The sequence below is a fragment of the Podarcis muralis genome, chromosome 3, assembly GCF_964188315.1.
Source record: "Podarcis muralis chromosome 3, rPodMur119.hap1.1, whole genome shotgun sequence".
Classification (NCBI taxonomy): Eukaryota; Metazoa; Chordata; class Lepidosauria; order Squamata; family Lacertidae; genus Podarcis; species Podarcis muralis.
In genome coordinates this window covers 47,010,504-47,033,346 of record NC_135657.1, presented here as the reverse complement: position 1 = coordinate 47,033,346, position 22,843 = coordinate 47,010,504, and the positions used below count along the sequence as shown (strand labels likewise).

General features: G+C 42.3%; 1 long non-coding RNA gene across 1 annotated transcript; it reads right to left on the bottom strand.

Annotated features, from left to right (window-relative positions):
- Positions 1-10,449: 10,449 nt before the first annotated feature.
- Positions 10,450-21,277, bottom strand: LOC114594392 (uncharacterized). Its single transcript, XR_013392061.1, has 3 exons — positions 20,850-21,277; positions 18,043-18,114; positions 10,450-11,367 (listed from the first exon to the last, which is right to left on the bottom strand). It is a non-coding gene; the product is annotated as an uncharacterized LOC114594392 (long non-coding RNA).
- Positions 21,278-22,843: the final 1,566 nt, after the last annotated feature.

Here is a 22,843-nt window from a genome sequence, read left to right as displayed (position 1 = left end):
ACAGATCAAAAACACCAGAAACAAAAGCAATTATCGTAGCAGCAGTACAAATTCAAAAAATAAAGACATAAAATCAGTTAAAATCCTAGGAAATCCTTTTTTAAAAAATGTCTAAAATGTGGCTCTCTGGGCAACCTAGTCATATGGTGGCTTATCAATAAAAGTATTTTTTTTTATTAAGAAAGCCTACAAAGTGGCAGGGATATTTAGAGAAGGGCCTCTGGTGCCAGACTTAACAGGTAGGTTCCTTTTTTTAAAAAACACACCAACATTTTCAATGAATATATCCCCTCCATAGACACCTCTGTGATGACGATGGCATTTAAATATCTGTGAGGAAGTGTTTTCAACCTCATCTTTTGGCTTCCCTTCATTCCTTTTTGTCTGCACCTTTTACCTTCCTCCCCCCTATACCTGTCAGCCATCTGCCTTGCTCTTATCAGGCTACTTCTGAACTGTGTCTAACAGCCCTTGCTTCCAGCTTGGACTAGCCAACTCTTCTGGTGAGACACATTTGCCGCCTACTCATAAAAGAGGCAGACTTCTTTGGAAGTTGGAATTTGCTACAGTGATCAGTATATTCCTCTACCACTGCTTCTCTCTCACATATTGAATGTGGAAGGCTGTAGCCCTTTGAAATTTATGAGGGTGGGGGAGCAAGGAATGAATGAATATGGGGCATGTATGGAAAACAAAACACTGAGAAAGAGAATTGTGGCTTATTAGCTATTCCCTCCTCCATGGGGAAATTGTGTTTATGAATACAAAAGGCATGACTCGTAGTTAATCCATAAATTAAACACTACAGCAGAAAAAGGTATTCTTTGTACCAAACAGCTTTCTAGACTTTAAGGAGGTATCTTTCCCCCCAGTGAATACTGAAATGATTTTCTGACAGCATAAAAAGTCATAAATAATCCAGTGTCGCTGTATACAAGGAGAAACAAATACCAAGAATGTATCTGGAGAGGTAGGAAGTGCCGTCTTTTACCAATGCAAAGAACTTCTGGAATACAACCCAAATTTGAAATAAAACTGAAATCAACTCCCTGCCCTCATCCTCTGCCAGTTTTCATCATGAATATTCTCCAGATATATTTGCAAGTACTTCCTATTCAACATTTGACATCCAACATCAAATGTGGAATGAGGTCAAGACTGCTCATGTGAAGAATAATAAGTTATGTGTGAATGAAGGGGAAAGCCTGGTTTTGTATTAATCCCCGAAACTTAAAGTCATGGAGAAATGGCCTGTCTTCCTTCAATGTGGCACCATTAGCAAGTTCTGGTGGCATTATCAGCACCAATGCCTTTAGTGCAGACCTTTCGACAAGCCTAAAATGTACATTGGGATCTGCTGCCCCAGTGGACCCAGCCACCTGTGGCAGCCTCCTCACCTTGCCTCATAGGTGGGCCAGCTGTGCCTAGAGAGGACTGCAAATGTCAGAGGGGCTTGTGGGAATCATTCTGAAATCCCATCTAAGGTCTCATTGGAATTCAGGGCAATCCTCATGATAAAAACAGATCATTCTGTTGCAAGTAAACACTATTTCAAACATAATGAGAGAAGATTGACGCATGCATGTTGATAGAACAACACTGGGTGACTTGGGGTGAGTTTGTGTATCTCAGGGGGTTGATCTCCGAGGACTGTTTCACACATGCAAATTATTACACTGTACTGTAGATCCCGAGTGATAGACTTGTCTTGTGTGAACTCACTCAGATCCGTCTTTGAAAGTATACATGACTGGTGCATCCTGTTCTTTGGCTTTTCTGATATCAGCTTGACACAAGAGTGCAATTATATAACAGAGTTAGATACTGCAGGCTATTTCCTTGTCCAACGACATAAAGGAGCTTTCCAGCTGCTTTGGGATCTTGCAGAGCACTTAGCTGGAGACAGTGATTAAAAACCTTACTATTCATCACAGAGTCATTTTTCAAATTGTGTCTGCTTGACATGTAAGAGTATGATGTTTGCCATTTAATGTCATGAAACGCACGGGTTGGGGGGCAACGATAATACTAAATCTGCTTCTCCTGTCAGCTTGGAACATTTTCTTCCTTTTACTGCTTCAGAAGTTACCATTGCTTGGGAACATTTTATTGGCCACAAAAGAAAAACATGTACCCAAGGGGGGGGGGTCAAGACTCCTCATGTGTAGAAAAATATGTCATGTGTGAATGAAGGAACAAACTGGATTCCTTATTAATTCCAGAAACTTTTAAGTCACGGGTGAAATTATGAATGCACACAATGAAGAGGAGCATTTGTGTCCCTAGGCTACCTACCAGCACACCACAGAGCTCCTTAATTGTTAAGTTCTACAAATGAGGAAAGGGAAAATAAGCCCAGTGCCTAACTGTTTTCAATTATTTTGGAAAGCAACAAGAATACCGTATGTGGGGGTTTCAAAGTGAATGAGCATCATTTCTCAGGAAAAAGAAAACAACATCCCCCCCCAAAGCTAGTTCCTCCCCCTCCCAGACTGTATTTGCATTTGTACTTGCAGCTCAACATGCAAACATAAATCTTAAAGCAATAGCAGCATTTAATTGTAGACTCCTGAAGAAGAGGCTTCAAGTATAATCAGTTCCTTTGGCAGATTCACATGAATGAGCCCCACCTCCCTTTATACTTAAGTGCACCAGACGTTGTCAGATACCAAAGTAAAATTTGCACAACTTACAACAGCCAGGAGTGGTGCCTCAAAGCCTTCCACATGTGCTATGTCAGGAAAATTTTGGATATCCCATGGCAGGACACAGTTTCGAACAAAGATGTGCTCTCCCAAGCCCACATTCCTGGCACGTTTGCATTCCTGTCTCAGTAGGGTTGATGTTGGAAGCCTTCATGTCCACAGAATGGAAGATGGCAGGATCCCCAAGGATGTGACCTGCAGGGAGCTGGCTTCAGGCACCAGGCCCATTGGCAAACCAACTACTTCAAAGATGTCTGCAAATGTCACATGAAGGCTGGAAACATCAACCCTGCCCTGTGGGAGACAACCTTGCAGACAACCAGAGCGCCTGGAGACAGCCAGGTCAGTATCCACAGCAGTGACCAGAGGAGGAATGACCACAAAGAGGAGCGCAGAGAGAAGAAATGCCATGGTGCATCTGCAGCAGCACAACCAGATGCCTTCATCTGCCCCAGCTGCAACAAAACATGTCTCTCCCATATCTGTCTCTACACCCACAGCAGGTACAACCTTCCAACTTCATCCCTAAAGGCACACTCATTGCCTTCTGAGACAGATGTCAACAATTATTATAGAGAAATCATGAAAAGTGATTGTATCAAGTTATTTTAGTATTTGGTTAACATGTTGTTGGTGTGTGTAAGGGTGGAAATGGAAGCAACCCAGAATAATATATAGGTGCTCTCTTTTCTTGTGAGTTTTCCACCTGGGTATCCTTTGGTATTTCCCGTCTTATTCAGTACAGTGGATAAGGTGCTGATCTGGTTATATAAACCAATATTCTCATTTCCAAGTATGCAATAAAACATTGAACAATAAGGTGGCCCCCTCTAAAATGTGTGCTTGGATTTCCTCCCAAGTGTATTCTGTGACCTATCAGTGACACAATTATCGTGCATTAGTGGTCGGTTTACACTGAACTGCCCACACACCATTCTGCTTTTCCCAGGAGTCAGGGCCACTGAGCTAAGTGATACTTTGCACTCCCAAGCATGGGATTGCATGTATAGGATTGAGGTGCAGATCTCCTAATGAAAGCACCAGAACAAAACAAAAACAAAGCAATTAAGAGCTTGTTTCTTTTGTTGCTTAGGGATGCTTTCCTCCCTAACCACCCTCTGCTCCGAGTTCTCTGGAGGCTCAGCATTTCTGCTTCCTCTTTTTGCTACATGGAAAGTTCTTAGTAAATAGAAAACAAGTCTAAGAAAATGGAAGAGCATTATTAGTCATAAAGCCATCAGGGCACCCCAGAGACGGATTCATTTTGCATAGGTATACCAGGGCATCTCTGCAGAACTTTTCAGCACTACCACATCTATTTGTTTTCTAAGTCTGAGGCAAGGAGAGGTTCAGTCCAATAAAGGAATCTCTGTAGCCAGAGTTAACAGCATCTATTGATCAATGCTAGCACTGGCAACAGACCAATAGCTAGCTTTAATATTCAGAGAACATTCCTCTTCAGACAGAAAATTATTAAATAGGGAAATTAAGGACACCCATATCCATTGTGTTATAATTACATCTGAAAGCATTTGTCAATAATTTGGTTGGATCAAAATAGAAGCTGGATCAAAATAATAATACAAAAGATCTGCATTTTAATCAGTGATGCTTCATATTAAAAAGACAGTGCTGACAATCTATTATTGAAATCCCTTCTTTCATGGAATTCCTCACAGGCAATTTTGAAAACAGCAAAGTATGCTTAGCTTTCAATAATTGGATAATTAGCATGGTCAACCCACAGGTGTTGAGGAAGGGCTGTAGATCAGTGGGTGAGCAATTGGTTTTCATGCAGAAAGTCCCAGTTAAATATCCAGCAGTCCATATAGGCCTGGGAATGTCCACTGTCTGAAATCTTTGAGAGCCCTGCCAGTCAGTGTTGACATTACTGAGCTAAATGGACCAATGGCGTGACGGGGGTAAGGCAGCTTCCTATGAAATGCACAGCAATGTGGCAAAGAATACAACTTATATCCAGAAGTTGTGAAATGTTAGTTACTACCCAACTCAGTGGCCTACATTCACTCAGTCATTTTCCTCACCTTTACTATTAAAAGGTAAAGTTAGGACCAGTCGTGACCGACTCTGGGGTTGCGGCACTCATCTCGCTTTATTGGCCGAGGGAGCCGGCGTACAGCTTCCGGGTCATGTGGCCAGCATGACTAAGCCGCTTCTGGAGAACCAGAGCAGTGCACGGAAACGCCGTTTACCTACCCGCCAGAGCGGTACCTATTTATCTACTTGCTCTATGATGTGCTTTCGAACTGCTAGGTTGGCAGGAGCTGGGACCGAGCAACAGGAGCTCACCCGTCGCGGGGATTTGAACCGCCGACCTTCTGATCGGCAAGTCCTAGGCTCTGTGGTTTAACCCACAGCGCCACCCGCATCCCACCTTTACTATTACTTTTCTACTAATTCAAGGCTAAACGATACATGTATTGGATTAGTTGCTTGCTTCCTAATCTAGACACATGAGCCTCTGAGGCCCTATCTACCCTGCTTTGTCAGTTTGGGACCCACAAGGAAAGAGGAGACTCAAGCAGAAATAAGTTGAGACCAGTCAGGTAGGCCTATTAGGTATTACTGTAAATTACAACAAGGCAGGTCAGTTTAAGGCAGATCTAGTCAAGTATGTCAAGTCAAAGTCAGTCAGGTTGAGTTAAACCTAGGTACGACAAGTCATATCTGTTCATAGCTAAACCCAAGTGGGGATTCAAACCCTGGTCTCCCAGGTTCTAGCCCAACACTCTAACCATTATACCACACTGACTCTCTGTAGTAATTACTAACCCCTTCTCTGTAATCTGACTGAAATGACTACAGCAGTGATGATTGCCCAGATGAAAAGCTAGCTTTCGACTGAAATATATTTGTAACAAAGCTTTGCATCCTTTCATTTTAGTCATCTGAAGAAAGCCCAGAACTTTTAATGGTGTTCGCAACAGTTAATTGTCTTTCTCCCCTAGCCATTCTTTTTCAATTTCACCTTAATAATAAAGGATCAGTTACAATAAATGAATTTCTATTGCTTCAACTGGCCAGCAGTTATCCCCAAATTCACCGAACTGAATCCTTGACACTCTGTCTTTAGATAAATAATTTTAAAATACTTGCATTTCCTTACAAGCTGCCTGATGTACCATGCATGGAAAATGGTATTTCCATGCTATTTTTGATAATAAAATATGAAAACTGGCTTCTTCATCGTATCATTTAAACCATTTCACATGCTGAAAAAATCAGTTCTCCTGGTATGTGCCCCCCACCCAATATTGGATACACTTAAATATGTGGGTGACATTGGAGTGTGTAATTGCTTAGGCTGTATAGTGAGGAATAGGATGTGTTTATTACTGATATCAGAGCACTAGAATATCCAATTTCACTCCTTCAGTTCCACAGCAAATGCAGCTTTCATGCCTCTCTCATAATATATACATTGCCCACGAAGACTGAATTCCTGCATACCGCTACCTGTGTGTAACTTCAATGGCAATAAATTGGAATTAACATGCAGCCAATGTGTCAAGGAAGGCAGCCTCTATTTTCCAAATATGTATCGAGCAGCCTGATTGGCAGAGCCTGATTTTCCTTTACTAATGATTGTAAATGGAGGTCATTTGAAAGGTTAACTACAAAACCAAGAGAACTGAAAAGGGTATAACCTTGAATATATTGACTTTGTCTGAACTAGTTATTTTTAAATCAATGGAGTGACCTGAGCTGGAGTAGCAAATGATGCCCCTTCTTAATGACCAAGGCCAGTCAAGTTCTTTTGGTGCTTGAGTCACAAAAACCCACAAGATCTCACCCCACCCTCTCTGGAGGCAAAAAAATTACAACAACAATAAATTAAATAAGTAACAATTAGATCCATTTTCACGACACCCCAAATCAGCCAATTTGTCTGACCATTTCACTCTCCCTGATGGGTGTCCTGAACCCCTGGCCTACCTTGCGGCAAGTTGGTACCTCAAGTCCAAAGTCCAAAGACCAGTTGTCAATCCAAAGGTCAGGAGATACAGTGCAAGGTCAGTTCAAGTAGGCCAGGTCAGCAGCCAGGATACAGTCCAGAATCAAACCCAACACACAGTCCCATATAAGTCCAGAAACATCCAAGCACAGGTCCACAAACATGGGCAGTTGAGCAGACCCAGCCCCTCAGCTTTGCCTCCCTTTTGTACTTTGCATGCTAATTGCAGCAGCTGGGCTTGATGAGACATGTGACCCTCACCTGTTCCCAGCCTACTCCAGCTGAGAAATCACACCCCTCCTCTCAGAGCTAGCGAGTCCCACCTGGCCAGCCAGTGAACTGAGCTGTGGGCCCTTACCCTGCTCCACAGCCTCCCCATCCCAGTAAGTTGCAGCAACACTGCTATCTGGAGTTCAGAGGCCTGACACCACCCCACCATGCTAGTGTCCATTAGGCCCTCTGGGAAGACCTAGTCCTTTGGGGCAATTTGGACCCATATCACAATGCCACTGGTTTCCACTGGATGGTCCCAAAGCCCCAGACTCATCAAATCTTGCAAATAAATAAAGCTATTGAACTCCATAGTTAGCATTTGCCAATATTTTATGTTGTTTGGCACGTTCACAGATTTTTGAAAACAAAGGCAACTGTGTGTGTGGTGGGGGGTGAGATACAGTAAATCTCCCAAAATTACCTGAGTGAATGTCTAGGTGCATATGAGATACGGCCCATAAAATACATTGTGGTCCTAGTCGGCTGAGGGCTTTAAAGGTCGTTCATGTGTTCCATGTTAAGTGAATCATGTCCGGTACTCATCTTTACAAACCTCATTTAATTCTCCTCCTTTTAACAGGGCGTGAAGGCACTGGTAAGAAACCAAAGCTGGGTAGCCTTGCACATCGCTGAAGCACTCCTGTGCATTTCCAGCCTCAGCAGAAACTACGATGGTGGGCCAAAAGAGAAGCTGACACTGTGCCAGATTTTTTCTGGCCATTTGTTTAGTTCAAAGAATCACTTGGGAGAGGCTGGGATTTATTTCTGGAGCTTGGGGGAGGGTGGGACTCACTACAGCCGGGTGGTGTAGTTTAAAGTCAGAGGCATCTGTTGTGCCCCATTATTGTTACATTTTGTTTAGAACGGCTCTCTGCATGTGCTTGAAGTTCTGAGCACATAAGGAAGGCTTCATCTCACTATTTAGAGGCACATGGTATATTATGAATCAATAACCTGCTAAGCATTTTAGCTGCAAAAAGTAATAATTTATTTTGCTGGCTGAGGAGGGGAATGCACAGTCCCACTGTGACAACTGTATAATAGTCAAATGTCTCCCTTCTTTCGACATGGGGACACAGATTCACACACAAAAGGGTGTTTTATAAAAGCGAATAAGGTTGAGCAACACAACCATATGTTGTGCACTGGCCATGGAGCAAAGCGTGCCTGAATTTGCACCCAGACTTTGCATGTAATATAGCACTCGAGCAATTCAAAAACAAACAGAGGAGCGTCAAGTTCCTTGCCTGACAGATTGTGATTATGAGAATGGATGTGACATGTGAGGAATAGCACCTGCCTGACCTGCTTATTGATTCATCTGCAGATGGGTTGTATCAAAACTAGAAGTCAATTTGCACATGCCAAATCTGCTTATTGCCTGCCTCCCCACCCCCAACCTGGAAGGTTAATTCACACCAGGCACTTCTGGATGCCTTGTCACCTGAGGCTGCGTGCGGCTAACACCTCAGCACCAAGCAGCCTCCTCCGTGCTTTGTGATGGAATGTTATCTGTGCCTGGCACCATCTGGGGAACATGCAGAAGTGCTCAAGGATGCTGGGTGTCAGGTAACACAGAGACCAGAAAAGAAGGAGTGCTAGTGAACAGAAGGTATATGCGAATGCTCTCCTGGGTTATATTTCGACCTGATTATTTCCATAACCTGGAGTCTGTTGTTTCTCCAAGAATTTACGATGACGGATGCAATTTCTCGGCACCTGCTTTTCCAGAACGTGAAACCTTAGTATACTGCAGCAAGGCAACTGTTATAAGAAGAAGGGTGACCTGGAGGGAGCAAGCTGCACACTGTGTAAAATCGGCGCAAAACTCTAGAGCCATGGATGCAATGCCTTCTTAGATATCTAGCATAGTAAGGCTCTGAAGCACCCAGAAACTGACGTACTTACTTACTTACTTACTTACTTACTTACTTACTTGTTTGTTTGTTTGTTTGTTTTAGCAAAATGTATTTACTGCTCAAAAATCTCTAAGCTGCTTACAAGAAGTATTAAGATTACCAACAGAAATAGTTAAAGACAAATAATTGAAAACATCTAAAAGATAATTAAAATCACAGCAGGCTGAAAAGAGATTAAAACACATTAACTTCTATGTTTCTAGAGAGGCTTGCCCAAACAAAAGTTTTTTGGGTTTGTTTTTAAGGGAGGTGCTGATAAGGAGAGTGAACCTGCCTGATGTCAGGAAGTATTATGTGGGACCTGTAACATTGCCAATTATGCAGAACGAATTGGTAAAATGGGCATATATATAGGATAAGGTGATCCTTCAAGCAATCTGGTCAATAATGCAGGATTGGCTATGACGCTAGGCAAGGGCATGGACACACACACACACACGGTGATCCCATTATCTCCTGTGTTGTATACATACTGTGTGGTAAATTAGGCTGTGAGAGGTTTACAGTGGAACAAGGATTTGAACCTACATCTCTTCATTCCAAGTGCATTCACTGGCTCATGATGACTTTGAGGAGCAGCAACAGAAATCATTTTTCCCGTGAAGGGTGTTGTTTCTGTGTCAATGTTCCTGGTTAACTCTTGTGTTTCCAGTGCTTTTTTAAAAAAAAATGTTTAGGGGTCCTCTCATTTTCCTACTCATATTGAAATACTGCCCCTCAATGAGGCCAAGCTTGTTGTTGTTGCTTAGTCGTTTAGTCGTGTCCGACTCTTCGTGACCCCATGGACCAGAGCATGCCAGGCACTCCTGTCTTCCACTGCCTCCCGCAGTTTGGTCAGACTCATGCTGGTAGCTTCGAGAACACTATCCAACCATCTTGTCCTCTGTCATCCCCTTCTCCTTGTGCCCTCCATCTTTCCCAACATCAGGGTCTTTTCCAGGGAGTCTTCTCTTCTCATGAGGTGGCCAAAGAATTGGAGCCTCAGCTTCAGGATCTGTCCTTCCAGTGAGCACTCAGGGCTGATTTCCTTAAGAATGGAGAGGTTTGATCTTCTTGCAGTCCATGGGACTCTCAAGAGTCTCCTCCAGCACCATAATTCAAAAGCATCAATTCTTCGGCGATCAGTCTTCTTTATGGTCCAGCTCTCACTTCCATACATCACTACTGGGAAAACCATGGCTTTAAATATACAGACCTTTGTTGGCAAAGCTTAGATTCACAAAATGCTTAGGGGTATGCGTCCCCCTGCGGCCCCCCCCCCCGAAAAAAGCACTGTGTGTTCCTAATTAATAAAGCAAGTGAAAGTTTTCACTCTGGGATGGTGCCAAACACTAGTAGTTATAAATACTGATGGATTCATGCAAAATAAACAAATAGGGAACCTACTCAAATGACACTGGTATTACACCCCACAAACATACTAAATATTACCACCGCATCCCCTCTCCCCCTTCTCTCTCTCCTCCTTCTTCCCCCACCTTACTCTGTATAATGTCTCACATCAAATGTAAAAAAGACTTTACAATTATTATTTTTTTGGGGGGGGGGGAGAATAATGCACATTTTTTGTGAACCAAGAAGATCTTGAATGAATGAATGAATGAATGAATGAATGAATGAAGTAGGAACCTGGTCAGATTACTGCTGAATGGCCCCACATGACAGCAAAAGGCATTAATAAAATCTCCCATGAATATTGACCAAGCTCCTGTGGCAGATGACAGTGGTGGTGTTGATGACTCAGAGTGCAGGTGCAAACATGCTCCTTGGGCAAAGGGGATCTGCAGCCTATGCAAACATGTTTTGCCTGTCTTAGAGCATGACTAACTGTGGCTCCTCTGCTTTTGCCGTCTGTCACCAACTCAACATTTACAGTCCATGGGAACAGCACTGATGAGTGACTGCACCGATGAGTGGCAAAAGTTGCACACTGTAGAACTTTGCATGCCTTGATAGCTGGGTGGCTCCACTTTGTCTGTCATTATGCAAGGCCTCTTCCTCATTGGTTTCCAGTTCACCTTGATGTTTTGTCTTCAGCTGACTCGTGGCACCCTTCCAGCCTGTTTTGAGACAGTTTGTAGTGTGTTGCGAGGAAGGTGGAGCAAACTCACAACAGAAGCTGCTGATGGAAATGTAACAGCAGCAAAAATGGAGCAATAATGGGGAACTGGAACATGGGGATAGCTTTCCACAGAGAGCAGAGGGGATGCTGTGCTCCACAAAAGGCTATTGGATCTGCCACTACTGAGAAGGCCCTCTGCCTGGTTCCCTGTAACCTCACTTCTCACAGTGAGGAAACCAGCAGAAGATCCTCGGAGGAGGACCTCAGTGTCCGGGCTGAACGATGGGGCTGGAGACGCTCTTTCAAGTATACTGGGCTGAGGCCGTTTTAAACATTTAAAAATTTCTCTATGCAGGGCTGACTTCATATGTCTTCTAAAGGCTGTACAGTTGCTTGCCCCTCCAATATTTCTCCAATCAAAATAGGGACATCCTAAGGAAAAGCAGATAAAATAAAAAACCGAGATGAATTCTGTAAACCTGGGACTGTCCCTGGAAATAGGGACTTGGAGACTCTTCTAGAATGAAATGACCCATCTTGTTGGCAGCCCTGGTCACTTGGAGATGTTACCTGTCAGAGGGCTCTTGGGTTTGACTTCAGTTTGTGTGTCCTATGATGCTGGCTAAGGGGACATTTCCAATCCTACCTGGAGCTGTTGGGGACTGAAACTGGGATCTTCTGCATGTAAAACTCTAGCACTGCATTAGCCAATCTATTTTCTATTTTTGACTTCTTGTTATTGTGTCCTTCTCCCTGGCTCCTCAAAGCCTGCCATGGGCCTATGTTGCTTCTCTTCTCTTTTTCCCATTCCTGCCCCCTCCCCAGCCTTTATAGCATAGCAAGAGTAAAGCAAAGCATTATCAGACCAGCTGCTTTGGTGAAGCACAATTCAGCCTCAAGGAGGCTCAGAATTCCTTTCTTAAACTGAGGAGGTTCACTAGTACAAAACATGAACTCCTTAAACTCCTAGTTTAAGGTATTTAGTCAATACAATTTCCTCTCTCCTTTAATTTGATGGTCTCACTTTTATATTTAAAGAACAGTTTTAATTTTGTTTCCCCCCCTTTTGTGCTGTGCCACTTTCTTCTTCTTCTTCTTTTATAAATTTCCAATAAAAAATAAGTATAGTATGAAGAAAAACAGCCAGCTTTATCTAAGGTTACTCCCTCAAGCATATTTTCACCTCCAGCCATTGCTTTTCTAAACTCCTTCATTTTCAGCAAAGAATTTAAGCCTTTTCAATGGACATAAAAGTTCAGCAGGGACTTTTAATTCAGAAATCTTTTATTTGCTTACGCGTGGATACTCAATTACCATATGGATAACAATGTTGTAGTAAGAAAATCTTTTTTCCCAGTGTTCAGCATATAATCTCTCCTTTCTCTGTCAATTTTCACAGCTTGATGCACCTCAAATAATGGAAACGTGACTTAATTTTCAGTCTGTCCTTGAACAGCATTCAGTAAGTCCTTTTGATTGACTTGTACTAGCTTGAGCTCCTACTGGAACAGAGGCTGTATTCAGTAGCAATTTTTTTGGTCACATTATAAAATTAAATATTTCGTATTCTTTTTTAAAACAAGCAAATATGCACTTTTACCAAGAAAATCAGCTGGTATGCCACTGAGGTTTGGATAGGAGGGATTAAGCTAGGCATTCATTGTATTAAGGATTTTGGCCTTAACAAAATCATGCAAATCCCAAGCTTATGAACAGTTCAGCGTAAGTCTATAGATTTATCAAATTTGCCAAATCCTGGGCTGAATTTCTGATGATCAAGGATCAACCCATTCCTGTCATTGGGGAACATATGGATCTACTCCATATTGTGACTGCAAATGTATAAATGTACAAAATAATCTAATTGTGGCAGAAGCTGTTATGATAACTCACTGGCCAAAGGGATAGAAAATTGTTTTTGTAGGATGTAGTAGCATTTTAAGTGACTTCTTATTCCTTCTCCTCCTTCTGATCCATGCACTGCTTTTAGGTTTAAATTGTGTAGCTTAGTGGTAGAGACGGGGAGAAACATGATCCAGTTCAAATTCAAACTTACCTAGCTCACACTTTCTGAAACAATATGTGAACCAAAGCACAGTTGTCCTTCTTAATTCAAAGTTCCTCAAATTTTGCAATGTAATGTGCACAGAAATGCATATACTAGGGTAAGGTGTACATGAAAGCATGTACATTAGAGAAAATAACATACCAAAATGCATTATATTAGGAACCATTGCTTTGCAAAAATGTGTACATTAAGGAAAAGTGTATACAAAAGTGTACAAAAATGTTGATAAATTTTCATGAGGACCTTTTTTTTAAAAAAATGCAGAAGCTGGAGATCCATTCCAGCCTTTTTCTTCTGCCTGTATCTCTCTCTGTCTGTTTCCCTTGATTCCCCATTTTTTAAAACACTGGGGGGTATCTGAGCGCACGTGGTGGCACACTCCCTGCCCACGTTTATGACAGGATGACTGTCAATGCATGCAGGTTGAAATCACTGGCTGCAGCAATTCAGCAGAGTTAAAGTCTTATGCATTATACGCAGATGTGCTAAATGCAACACCAGCCCCATTACTGCTGGCACCGAAATTTGTGTTGTGTGCCAAGGTACGGATGAAATTGCGTCTGCTTCCTATTGCATTGATGCCTGGGGTTGATCATGTTGTAGCATGGGGAGGATGCAACAGCAGCAAAGGAACAGTAGTAAACCTTCTGAATAGTAAACAGTGTAAACCTTCTGAGTTAGGAGGAAGCTTTTTGGCATGCTTGAGAAAATGAGAGTGGACGTGGGGATCAAAGATACTAACAGCTCTTGAATTCCTCTTTAACATGATGTTCTCCTACACATCACCCCCCTCCCTGCAAGAATTGTTCACTGTGTGGATCTCATATAGTAATAATGCAATATCCTATTGCACAAAGTAGCTGACTTTCCACCCCACTGGGTGTCTATTCAGTCAGTTACTCAATCCAAAGGAAACATCCCTGATTAAGCAACCAGACACTGTGCCATGTTACGCTATTCCTGCAGCCAGTGAACAAGTGCATTGTGTGACAGACAGGGGGAAGGGTGTGCTGTCATCCACAGAAAACTGCTACTAAGCTAAGGTGTCATTTTATACACATCACAGCAGTTTAAAGACTCACAGAATGATAAAGGTTACAACAAGGTCATTCAGTCTTGGCCCAGGCATATCATAACCTCTAAATCACCTCTTGACTGATATTCTTCCCTTCTTCTTTTTTTTGACGTAAACTACAAATCACAAAACTTCCAGCCTACAGCCATTAAACAGAAGGAACAGCCTCACACAGAGTTAAAAGGGTATTCTTCCAATCACCTTGGTAACACACTTATTTTTAATGAGCAAAATTCGCATAAAGCATTTAGATATTGAGCTGTATCCTATGTTTTTACATAAAACAGCGTTTTAATATACAGCATTGTTTCTGATTGTTTGTATATACTGAATGACTTCTACATATGGAATTGTGTTTACATATGGAATTGTTTTTAATTGTTGATGTGTGTTTTTTGTTTTAATGTGAAACACCTCTTTGAGATTATCTTATTGGAAGTGCTTCATAAATGGAATCAAATAAGTGCATATGTGTGTTCTGAAATATATATTTCATGTTCACAGTTTTTAATCATTGTTTGTCCAGAGCCTAGAGGGGCATTCAGACTGCCTTCTCCTACCTCAGATGAAATGTTAGTCAAGGTGATGTACCCTATCACCCATGACAACTGAACATTCTATGGCTTTTTAAATGTGTTTGGGGGAGGGGGTTATTAGGTTGTATTTGGTTTAGTTTTAGCATGTATTTTGTGTTCCCATTTTGTGTTCCGATGTTGTGAACTACCCTGTGATCTTCTGGTGAAGGGTAGTATACAAATATATAAATAATAAATTTAATAAATTTATTTAATAAATAAATAAATGCTGACTTGGACTGTTGCAAATTGAAACCCAGCAGCATCTAGATACCACACTCTTTCACAGAAGGTAAAAATGCCAGCTGCTTTTACGCTAGACTACACTACATTTTGGAATCTCTGACTTAATGCTTAATGAAATCTTGGATTTGTTTAGAGTCAGGTTGCCTAGCATGTCCATCATGATACCTGAAATTGATAGCCGACATGAACCATGGGAAGTGATGGAGGTAGGAAATATTTGTTATTTGTATCATAGCTTTGTGGTAGCCTACATGCCGTGTATACCCTGCTAAAAGGACCCCAAATATCAGAGCTAGTGGAAAAACATCTCCCTCAGACTCCAAAGACCACTGCCAGACACAGCAGATAAGCCCTGGACTTGATGGACCAACGTTATGACACAGCGTAAGAGAGCATCATATATTCAGTAATCTCCTGTGCTATTAAAACTGCTTAAAATATCCAGAGAATCTGCTGCCAATGACAGCCTTTTTCTTCTGTGGTTCCACTTAAGTCCTTTCACCCTCACTGTAAGGGAACAGCGTCATGAGTTACGAAAGCAACTGATCAGGGACCAAGGCAGGTGGACTGCAGTGATATCAGCAATGGGAAATTGCACAATATTTTCCTGGAACAAGGGGCTTCCTCCTTATTAGGAATTCCTGAGCAGTGCTCTTAGTTTCATGGGAAACACAAAGTCCTTTCAGACCCTTTAAGTGTTCAGTCAGGCCTGATTTTTTATATACACCCCAATAAACTTAATGATTCTAACCAGTGCGTTTTTCTGGAGAGACGCAGGGGTACGCACACCCCTAAACATTTCGTGAATCTAATGGGAGAAGAAACGAATTTTTTTTTTTAGAAAATAGCTTCTTCTCTAGCACAGTGCATCGTCAGTTCTGTTGCTACCCCTGATGACGGCTTTATTTACTGTCACGGTGTCCCCTAAGTCTCAGATGGAAGCGAGCGTTTAATGTGTGAAGGAGTGTGGAATGTGGATGTGTGGTATTTTACTGATGAAAGTTTAGCCTCATTGAGGGACAGTATTTATTTTTCCCAATTTGAACTATAAAATGGTGATTTTCTTGAGTCAAAATGGAAGTACCCCTTAACATTTTTTTAGAGCACTGATTCTAACCATTTTTTAAAAAAACCAGAAGAAAGCCCCACAGATTGTAGAGGAGATAGCAGCTTGGGGGGGGGGTCTTAAAAGTAAAGGTAAAGGGACCCCTGACCATTAGGTCCAGTCATGGACAACTTTGGGGTTGCGGCGCTCATCTCACTGTATTGGCCTAGGGAGCCGGCGTACAGCTTCCGGGTCATGTGGCCAGCATGACCAAGCCACTTCTGGCGAACCAGAGCAGTGCACAGAAACACCGTTTACCTTCCTGACAGAGTGGTACCTATTTATATACTTGCACTTTGACGTGCTTTCGAACTGCTAGGTTGGCAGGAGCAGGTACCGAGCAACGGGAGCTCACCCTGTAGCGGGGATTCAAACCGCGACCTTCTGATTGGCAAGTCCTAGGCTCTGTGGTTTAACCCACAGCACCACCCGTGTCCCTTGGGGGGGGGTGTCTTATCTTATCTTATGAATAATAAATAGTAAGTCTAGTGGCATTTAGCCTTAGGTGTGTTTTGCACATCCACAGTGTTAAAGTAAAATACTAATCATTTTTATCTTTCTAGGCTGGTTCAAGCCTATCTACTCATAAAATCAAGTGATTCTTTGTACTACCTACAGTGGAAGTATAGTTGACTGAGATAAGAGATAGGGCCTTTTTAGTGGCAGCGCCAATACTATAGAACCATTAAACTTAGGTGGCCCCAACACTGGTTGCCTACTGAACACTTTAAACTTAATTTCACCATCCTTTTGCCTTGCCAGGATGATAATAACTTATCTGAAGGCTACGTTTCATTTGCTACACTTGCCTCTGCTATGTTCAATTCAATATTGCTGTTTTATTTTGATATTGCAGTTTTAACTATTGTAAGATGCATTGAATAATGCACATGAATTAAAAGTAAATTTTTCTATAGAATTTAATCCTTTTTAATAAATAGGACCCCTGGTTTTGACCACGATGTGCCAATGAAGGATATCTCCCCCCCCGGCCCCAATCCGATCCCCAAATGCATTGAAAAGTATTAAAGGGGAGCAAGATGCATATTATGCCCCGGGAGTCATGATTCTGAACAATATGGAGACATTGATGGCTTCACTGGTAGGACCAGCAGCAACAGACTCTCCTGATCCCTCCAGACACAGCCGCGCTGGATCCCACAACAGCAGTCGGGTAATAGAAATGCTGTGATGAATTGATGGGTTCATTAGTGTACAATTTAAGAATCAATGGACAAGGCTTCATAATAGAGCGGAGCTCGCAGGAGCCAAGTTCCAGCACTTTAATTGCAGCAGGAGCTCAATGTCGACATTTATTTTCTTAAATGCTTCCCCCGAACAAAGACAACAATCAAACAGATTGAGAGGCTGAGGGATAATTTGGTGCTTGTGCATGTGTGTATGTTTGTTACTGGGGAATGGAAGGGAGTAACTTAACTGGAAAATCACTTAGAACAGCTTGGCAGCGTTTACGACAGTATTAGGCACAGTTCAGAAGAAGCATTTTCACATTATTCGGCTGGGCTGTCCTAATGAACATGCAGAGCTCAAATAGGCTCTGGTCCTAACAAGAAGGTGCCCAAAATGAACAATTAGAGGGTGCGCAACTGTAGAACTGTGGGTGGATCACATACATTTTCATCTAGATAATCTGCAGCCTTGCTTGTCAGGTTAAGACACAGCCAAAGGTGGACTGGGTCACTGTAGCCCATATCTGTGCTCTATTTAGTTTTCAATTTGACTTTGCTTTAAATCAGCATGCTACTTTTACCTGCCTCCCCAGGCACTTCTATAGATGCTTTAAGGGCCTCAGAGTGGTAACGTTCCCTGTTAAACGGGCAGCAGAACACCTCTTGGTATGTATGGAGAACAGCTGGGGTTCATCGAGTGGCAGGTAGCTGGAGTCTAGGATCTGTGCATGCAGGTGTAGGTGGCAACCAAACTCTGGGGATGTTGACTGCTGGATACCTGGCTGATTGATTTGTAGCTAGGGATGGGAGAGGCAGTCAACCCAGTTTGCATTTAAAGGTGAACTTACCTAATATGCGATCTGAAACACAGCCATCCTTTGAAATCTGAATTTTGCAATGGAGTTTTCTAGCCAAGGAATCTGTAAAAAAAAATGCATCCACTAGGGTAAAGTGTGCCTGTGAATGCATAGATTAGTGAAAATAACATTTAAAAAATGCATTATGTCAGGTGAAATTGCTTTTCAAAAATGAGTACGCTAGGAAAATTTTTATAGAAAAATGTGTATATAAGGAGAAATTTGCACTGAACTTCAATAAATAAATAAATCACAAACCGGTGTGAAAATATGGAGAACCAAATTTAAGACCGGGAAAATGAGGAACTGAAAGAAATTGGAATTGACACATTTGCCCAACCGTCCTTATAGACAACATGGCTGCAGTCTAAGATTTGTGTGTACAGGTATGCACAGCAATCCAGTCTTGGGCATCAAGTTGACCTTCAGACCACCCTAACCCACTGGATGATTGAATTGTAGCTTATATATCTAGCTCATCTCTGCCTGAAGCAGGAACCACACATTCTCCCCCCCCCCCCACATGACGTGGATCATCCTCCATGAACTCGGAAAGAAAAACTCCATCCTGTATAATGAACTAAAATAACCACAGCTACTACAACGATCTATCTCAAAATACAGGGAATTAGCAAGGGCTCTAAAAATGTAGACATGTGAGAGGCTGGTACACCATGATCTTCTTGAGCTGCCACTTTCTATGGAAGGCAAACTGCAAAAGATTGATGTTATGACTGAAATACAGATAACAGAAGCCCTTTGCAATTAGTAGCTCAATGACAGCTAAGGGTAATCTGTAGCGGAAGAGTGCTGGGGTTGGGGGAAGCAGGGCATGCGGAGGAGAAAAAAAGTTGTAGTCAGCCGTACTTTCTGTAAGATCCATCCCATTTCATCTGTTCCCCGGTAATGATGGCCAGAGGCAAGGTCTAATGATACACTTTTTACCAGTAAGGTGTGTGTGTGTGCACGCGCATTGAAGACAGACATTATAAGAGATAAAAATAGGGCCAGTATTAGAAATGTTTTGTCTGCTATAAATCTGCTGGAGAATAATAGCTTTTCTTCTGAGGAAGGTGATACAGGCAAATTAAATATGCATACCACATAAGCAGATATGGCTGGCCATGAAAGATAGCTTCCTCCTCTTCTTCCAAAAGGAATAAAACCCTGAACTTCAACTATTCATGTCGAACTCAGTGGTACCTAAGGGACAGGGAGAGAACCTGCAAGGTGTGTGTGTGTGTGTGTGTGTGTGTGTGTGTACACATGGTTATGGGCCAGGCAAATTCACAGGTAGGCATGGCACTAAATAAAAAGGGTGTTATATTCTAGATGCCAGCAGAATTATTTGAAAATACAAAATGAAAGCAAAAAAAATAGTTTTCAGCCCTACATGGTAAGCTCTTTCTTTTCCTTCTTCTTTCTGGAAAAACAAATTATACGGCACCAGCGGGATAGCTTTAATGCGCTCCAAGAGGATATTAAGAAAAGGGGGGGGGGGAAACACCCCCAAGAGGCAAAAGAAAATGTTCTCTATAGGAAATTAAGCCAGACCTCGACAAACAACAACAATAACCTACAATGCAGGTAAAACCTCAGACACGAATCAATGAATAGAGAATGAACATTAGCAGAGCCTGAAGCAAAGGCAGCCAGGAACACAAAAGAGGAGAGAGGGGCTTTGGAGCACCCACTGAAACAAATTCCAAACAATATGCATACTAATGAACTCGCAATGCCACTTAGTTTTGCATCCATTATTCATTGTTTGGCTTTAAAGAAAATGCAACTTCACAATGAAGTGATTACAGGGAGCATCAATGGCAGCAGGATGATAACAGGGAAGGAGCTGGCCACTGCATCTGTTCCTTCAACCTTTGGTCCCGGTGCATGGAAATTAACATTGAACTGGCAACTAGAAGGTAGGTTTGGACAAGGACATCGCTCCCAAAGAACTGCAGGGCAGTGGTACTGCCAGAGCCATTATTTCTGTCATTCATTCTCAAAAAGAGTTGCAAGAGGTCTTCAAAGAGAACATTTTGGAAGGCCCTCCACACAACAAGGGTTTGGTGGCCAAGGAGAAGAGGGGGCGTGTCTTCTCTTGCACCTCCTTTGAGTCCTAGGAAAGGAGAGTGCTTTGCACAAAGAGATTCCAATTCAAGATGTCCTTTTATTGAAGGACAATGTAACTGAGTTTGTCAATGTAACTGAGCTTTATTAAATATGTTAATACTTTTAATAGCCTAGGCCTGACATACATAGATGATAGGTGATAGGTAGGTAGATAGATAGATAGATAGATGATAGATACAGTGGTGCCCCGCAAGACGAATGCCTTGCAAGATGAAAAACTCGCTAGACGAAAGGGTTTTCCGTTTTTTGAGTCGTTCTGCAAGACGAATTTCCCTATGGGCTTGCTTCGCAAGACGAAACGTCTTGCGAGTTCTTGCGGGTTTGTTTCCTTTTTTTTAAAGCCGCTAAGCCGTTAATAGCCGCTAAGCTGCTAAGCTGCTAATAGCTGTGCTTCGCAAGACGAAAAAACCGCAAGACGAAGAGACTCGCGGAACGGATTAATTTCGTCTTGCGAGGCACCACCGTAAATAGATAGATGATAGATAGATGATAGATAGATGATAGATAGATGATAGATAGATGATAGATAGATGATAGATGATACACAAACACTATTTTAAATTTCTCTTGGTTGGTGGGTTTCTTAGTGCTTTTAATGGGAAGCTATTAAAACTGTTCATTGTTGAGAATAGGAAGTGTATTTGAAGCAATGTTGGGTTCTGTACCTCCATTTGCTGCTTCATCCTGTTAGTCCAGGCCATGCTGCATTATAATTTTGTTATCTTTCAACCGCACCTTAAGCTGGAGCTAAATGTATGAAATTTCCTGAAATAGAAATAAGACAGGGGGGTGGGGGGAAATAAGGGATTATATTTAAAATTACATCTTTGCACACAGGTCTGTGTGTCATAAGTAGCCAGTGAGGGGCTTACACTCCATTTCACATTCCTTCCATTGGCTTCCTTACTTTAAGACTACACCCCTCCATCAGATCTCTGCAGCTGATCTTAGATAAGCAGTAGAAATGACAGTTTAGCTTGGCAGCTTGGCTGGCCTGCTGAATGTGTCAAGCCTCCAAATGCAATCTGACTTTTGCCTGTTATAACACCCTTGGCCATGGTAGCAAGCTGGTTGGTTCACTAAAAAAAAGGTGTTTTTCCTTTGACATTTCACACTCCATGCATTCAGACGTTGTTGTCTTGTCCTGACTTTTGCCTTGACTTGGGGCTTGCTTCTAACTTACAATTAGAAGCAAGCCCCAGGGAAGGGAGAAAACATTCAATCAGTTCATTCTTTTCTATATGCAAACTGAAATGTCATGCTCCTTTGAAATGTGCACTTCTCTGAATTTTGCATTTAAATTCAAGGAAAAAAAAGTATGCAAAAAATGTGTAGGCAGGATACAGTGGTACCTCGGGTTAAGTACTTAATTCGTTCCGGAGGTCCGTTCTTAACCTGAAACTGTTCTTAACCTGAGGCACCACTTTAGCTAATGGGGCCTATTCAGGGTGGTTCCTCTTCCCAGGCAACTCTAGGAAATGTAACTCCCTGAGGAAAAACAAGGGTCTTCTAGCCACTCTCAGCACCCTTTACAAACTACACTTCCCAGGATTCTTTGGGGGGAGCCATGACTGTGATAGGAAACTGCTTTAAATGTATGGTGCAGATCAGGCCCTCTTCTGTGTGATGGCATTTCAGGTATTTGAAGAGCATTTTCATGTCTCCCCACCCCAAGCCTTCCCATCTCCAGGCTAAATGTACCCAGTTCCCTCACCCTTTCCTCATAGGACTTTCCATACCCATTAAAAGCAGCTGGCAAACAGCAATAAAAGTAGTCTGGCTACTGCTTCTACTACTAATTAGATTTCTTACATTCCCCTTCCCCATGAGGTCGCAAGGCAGGTTGCAACATTTTCAAAATACGTTATTCTGTTTAAAAATACATGTATTAAAAATAGATATAGTAAAAAAAACCAGTTAAAAAAACTTACACCTAGAGACTTTACCTAAAAGTGAAATCAGTGATCGAGCCCCAAAGGGGGGTGGGGAGCTGTGAGGCAGGAGGGCTAAATAGAGGATTCTGGCTTTCTACTGCAACAAAAATATTTAAGAAGAATGGAATATGAATGGGGTGATCTTAATCTTCTTCTTCTTCTTGCCTCTGTTGAAATTCAGTAGGCTGTGATGGGAAACATGGGCCAAGGGGAGGAGGAGGAGGAGGAGGAGGAGGAGGAGAAAGAAAGTAGGTTTCCTGCCGGAAACTATTTTCTTTAGATTTACCTTTATTATAAAGAAACTCTCAGATCAAATCAGGAAGAGTAAATAAGCTCCCTGGAATAGTACCCAGGGGTTTTGTTTTAGATAGAGAAACCAAATGGGGAGTGAGGTTGGGGAATCCATCAGTGTCCAGGCCTTAAAGGCACAATAGTCTGCTTTATCTGTGCAGCAATTTTGCTGATTTCATCTCTAGGGCCGTTTAGTCTGCAGCTAATTAGATGTGCCCTTACTAATAGGCATAAAAGTCACAGGCACAAAGGGAGCTGACTTCTACTGAGACACAGGAGTGGCTTGCTCAGTGGGGCAGAGATGGAGCAAAAGTCTTCTGGCACGACCACCGCTGCTGCTGCTACCTGCCAAGAAGGGAGGTATGGGACAGCAATGGAGTCAGGGTCATGCAGATGCACCTTTGGGAGTGTCAGATTGGCTTCACTCACACACT